The sequence below is a fragment of the Panicum hallii genome, chromosome 7, assembly GCF_002211085.1.
Source record: "Panicum hallii strain FIL2 chromosome 7, PHallii_v3.1, whole genome shotgun sequence".
Taxonomy (NCBI): Eukaryota; Viridiplantae; Streptophyta; class Magnoliopsida; order Poales; family Poaceae; genus Panicum; species Panicum hallii.
The window spans coordinates 959,094-964,363 of record NC_038048.1 but is presented as its reverse complement, the minus strand read 5'-3'; the positions used below and the strand labels follow the sequence as shown (position 1 = coordinate 964,363).

At 47.5% G+C, this 5,270-nt stretch overlaps 1 pseudogene; it reads right to left on the bottom strand.

The window, feature by feature from the left end:
• Nucleotides 1–216: 216 nt before the first annotated feature.
• LOC112900289 lies at nt 217–3,669 on the bottom strand (annotated as a pseudogene).
• Between the last annotated feature and the right edge of the window lie 1,601 nt (nt 3,670–5,270).

Here is a 5,270-nt window from a genome sequence, read left to right as displayed (position 1 = left end):
GACCGAACCAAGCTAACCGACACCGAATTTTGCTCGGTCTTCATAATTCCCAGGAACTGATCGACGATTCTCATTTTCAGATAACAAATTTCGTAAAAAACCAAAGAACCGATCGGTTCGGTTCGGTCTGACCGAACGCCTAGGCCGAACCTGGACTGTGCCATGTCACAAGTACAAAATAAGGTTGAAAATAAAGAGACCTTAAAGTACAACACCTGGAGAAAATAATTTATTTCAGAACTCTCCAACATGCATATAAGTGATAATATGATGATACATATGCAGGAAGCTTGCAATGACTTCCCGAACAGTTTGGTATTAATCTGTCGTGGCTATATGAAGGATTATCCTGGCGATGGACTTCTTGGCAGTATTTCCTCTCACTGCACTCTTGATCTCTTCTACTATCTGGTTGGTCATAGCTTCGCCATCTTTGTCATTTAATCTCAAATACACCTCTTCAAGTCTTGCAAGGTTTTCTGTGCCATAAATACCCTCCAACATTTTGAACTGCACCTCAAGCCTTTCAAGCTTTGCCATGCCATTTTCCATAAAGCTCACCAATGGAATGACAGGAGCACACAAGTGAAGAAGCTTAAGGTTCTCAAATCCGCCATCCGGAAATATGATGTGCCCATCTGAGAACAACTTATTTTTTGCTAGAATGGACATAGTTTCCGGATCCTGTTTTTCTGCAGCAAGTGTAAAAGTGAGGGAGAATAATGTTTTAAGATTGCTTAGCTTGCTTAAGTTGTCTTTCCGGAGAGCTGTTATTGATAAGGTCAACTTAGTGACAGCATCAAGTTGTGTGATCCAAACAGGGAGCTGAACCATCATGCCACATAACTCAAGGGCAATAAGGGATTCTGGTGGAGATGTCATCTCATCCAGACATTTGAGGAATTTGGATGACTCATCGTGGATTACAAGGGTGTGCAGAGAGTAGCCACAGAGGTACTGGATAGAGGAACTTAATTTCAAATTCGCATTATCGCCTGTGAGTTCGAGCTTGTAAATGGCAAGTTTTCTCAGGTCAGTCAAATGATGCAGGTCTGCTAGTTCCCCAGCAATCTCAATGCCTGACAGTATGCGCAGGGCCTTCATTTTCTGCTTCTTCACAAACGCTTCTGGGAGCTTCAGTGCCCTGCGTGTTTCTTTATCGCCGCCAAGTATATTGATCAGTCGCTCAAGACCGCACACCTCTTTAGGCAGGTTGACAATCTTTGTCTCCCTTATATCCAGTGTCTCTATATTCTCAAGCTTTCCAATAGTTTTCGGAAGCTCCTTAGTGTCTGTTCTTCGGAGGCTGAGATACTTGAGAAGAAGCATGCCACATATCTCCTTGACGTGTTGCTCTTTGATATCCGTACAGCCCTCAAGATCCAGGACCTGAACAATTGTTCCAAACTTGAACGAATTGGAGGGCAGTTGCTTCAAGCTCTCAAACATGGTGAGTGAGCGGACATGGGACAGGTTCATCTTTTCTGTATCCTTTGCACGCTTGGGGTCACTCCCTTGTAGGGACAGCCGGCGAACCTTGCTGCTTGGTTGGTACATGAGCCAGTGGCCACCAACCACAGTGATGAAATTCTCTTCACTTGCCTTGGATACAATGTGCTCCAGAACCATGTCATGGACTACACATTGCTTGATCTTCCCGCTGCTACTGTGCTCCACTGGACGTATCATCTTCCTCCTTACAAGATGTCCAAAGTACGTCTCAGCAACATCCTCCACACTCATCCCGTCCTTCTCACTAACAAAGCCTTCAGCTATCCATCGTCTTATTAGGCGCTTCCTACCAATTCTGCTGCCCTTGGGAAATATGCTCAAATACAGGGAGCAGGTGATGATTTCAGCAGGCATATCATTGTAGCAATGACTAACTATCCTGCCCAACTCCTCCTGGGTAAGTCCTTTCCTTGTATCCTTACCCTCCTCAGCAGGCGTGGAACCGGAACTAAGGATGTCTCCACTCTTCAATTCTTCGCGCCTCTTCTTCTCTGGAAATAATTTAGTATAAATTTTATCCCAGTCCAGATGTTTGTGCGCGTTGCAGGCCACATAACCAGCCATGGCCACTATGGCCAACGGCAAACCCCCACACGTCTTCCATACCTCATCTGGGACACTTACATTTTCACTTGGTTTGGATTCAGAGTGGGCATGGTTAAATAACTCCTTGGATTTTTCGAGTGAAAGCGGGACAACTTTGTGAACACGGTCGCCTTGTTGTCCTCTACGCGCTGTAGCAACAGCCGGAAACCGAGTAGTGACTATTATTCTTCCTTGTTCACTATGCTTATCAGTTTGAGGAAATGCCTTTCTAATGTCATCCAATGTTGTTGCAGACCACACATCGTCAATTACAACCAAATAACTGTCAAGAAAAGAAGATAGCATAGTTTGAGGACACTAGCTAATCAATGGAGGATGCTAGGCATGTGCGTGCTATTTGTTCTACAGTACAGCACGTACCTGTTTTTCTGGAAGTGTCCCTTGAGCTCGTCGTTGAGCTGGTTTCGCTTGGTGCCACGGCCATCCGTTTCATGTGAGGTGCCGAGGCATCTGCACTTGGCCTTAATGACCGACTTGCCCCGCGTGATGCGACCTCGCAGGCCTTGCAAGGCTGCCGCGAGGTGGCCGTTCTCCTCCGAACTGCCTTGTCGCCGTCGCTCGTGATGCTGGTTGCTCTGCGGCTTGACTTGAGTCCTTATGCTGTCAAGGATTGCCTCGATGTTGGAGCTCTGAGACACCGTCACCATGGCACGGCATCCAAATTGGTCCCCGAGTTTATTGTACAAGGCCGTGGCGATGCTTGTCTTGCCGACTCCTCCGTACCCAACGATGGACAGGACAGCAGCCTTGTTTGTCTTGTCGGTGACCCAGTTCTCCAGCTTGCCCATGAACTCGTCAACTCCCACGGGGTCACTGGAGGCAACAAGAGCAAGGCTTCTATCCTGGTTGCCAGCAGCGTCGAATCCCTCCGCAGCCGACTTCCTATCCTTGGCCGCTTCGGGGTTGTTGACGCCGTACCTCTGCCGCCGCTCGCTGATCTGCTGCGCCCGGTGCTTGAGGTCGGAGATCCTGGTGGCGATGTCGCGGCGAGGCCACCACGTGAGCACCTCGTAGCCGTTGCTGACAAGGAAGTAGCAGCACATGTCGCCGCGGAGCCAGCGGGGGTTGTGGATGCGCTGGCCCGAGTCGTCGACGCAGTCCTCCACATCGTAGGTCATGTCCCGGATCTGCTTCATCCAGTCCTTCATCCGGTGGTCCTGCTCGCCGTCCCCGAGGTCGCGGAGGAAGGACTGCATGGTGCGGAGCTCGTCGGTGATGTACTGCAGGTCGCGGCCGACGCCACGGATGAGAGTGTACTCCTGGGCGAGGAGGCTCCCTAGCTTGCCCAGCAGAGACTTGAGGGTGGACTCGGAAGCACCCACCACCAGATCCATGGTGCATGCGGCAGGCGCTGCAATTCCTCGATCAACCCGTGCTGTGCAGTGATTTGTGCTGGATTGTATTGCTGCCTGCTTGTTGGGGAGGAAGAAGATCGAGCAGCGACTACAGGTCAAGGTCAACCCGTGCGTGATTGTTGCTTCAAGGTGGGAAAGGAAGGGGGACTATTGGATCCGGATCCAAAGAAGGCCACGCATGTCCAACTAGCTATAGGTCCCAAAGCCAGCACTGCCACGGCCGAAAGAGAGTGGTTCTTTGCTTGTATCCGGAGCACGCAGGCTTTCAATAAAGGTATATAAAGGCATGCATGGTTCCCGTCCAAAGGTAACGCACAAGCTAGACTGTCTGGTGTTTGTTCTGCCTCATCGATCGGCCACTGACTCTAATTTTTGCGGTTCTTTAATTTCTGCTTTATTTGGTGCCACGCAAATTAAAGCAAAAGTAAAGGCAAAAGAAAGTGCAACCAAAGGAGAAGGTAAGCAAAGCACCAGCACAGCTGAACCTGTGCCAAACCAAGCAAAGAGGAACACATCATTGTCGGGGACACTCAGACAGCATGTGGTTGCGGAAGTTAAGAATATTTGAAGGAATATAGTCGTTGGGCATTATATAATAATCTGCCTTCCATGGCAATCAGACTGTAAGGAAAATAGTTTCATTAGACTATTATTATGATATTTGGTGATTAAGTGATAATATAATTATTGGGACTAATATGTATGTCAAGAATGAATACTCGTAGAAGGTTCCAAAGATGCAACTCAAATAAAACCACCAAAACCGGAACAATGAGAGTAATGAACTAGAAGTGTCCCATGAATATTTAGATTTGACTGATTAAATGGGTTATATTTCTGAAGAATCTTACTGGCATCTCACAAACTCTTCATAAAGTTCAAGATCATCAAAATCGGAGTCCCAAATGAAAAGTTATGACTAAAACACAAAGGCAGAAAAGAGGTGACCGGATGATCTAACGCAGTACTTTTATCATTTATCCGGTACTCAAAATTTGATATAATGAGATGAACTTCTAGAGAATCTTATAGAGCATCTCACAAGCGTTCCATAGAGTACAAGGTTATCGAAATCAGAGTTCCGAGTAGTGAGTTATGCGCGAAATACGAAGTATCATGAAGTTGATCCGTATGAGCGACTGTATGACCCGGTACTAATAGGGATTAATCCGGTGTACACTAAACTGCACTCAAACGTTTATCCGTTCAGTATAAAAATACAAGCGCCAGATGATACGTGGTAGGAGTTTCCGTCAGATGATACGGTGCTACCATCGGAGTTTCTGTAGGATGATACGGTGCTACCATCGGAGTTTCCACCAGACCAATGTGCAGAGAGTAGGTGTGCGTGAAGAAATAAAAATTAGGGTACCGGATGATCCGATGCCTGTGCTACTGTACTTTTAGCCTCAGAGCAACGACTCTTTTGAGTTGTTGTGCTATTTATACCCCCTCTACTCGTCCATGTAGGTTGCTAGAGTCTAGAGAAAACTCATACACATTGAAGAAGACATCCAAGCCACCATAGTGCTAAGAGATCACATCCAAAAGCTTTAGCACATGCTTAGGGAGTGTAAGTGCTAGGTTAGGCCAAGAGAAAGTGAGAGACCAAGGTGTAGCTACCTTGTGCTTGGTTCTTAAGCGAACCACCACTGTAATCTTTGTATGCCGGCTCCTTTGAGTCTTAGTGGCTCACCGGCAGGTCATCGACCCTCTTGTTTGGTGTGGAGCAGCGACAACGACCATGTTCGAGGGACGAGGAGACCCCTCCTTCGTTGGAAGCTCCGTAATGAAGAC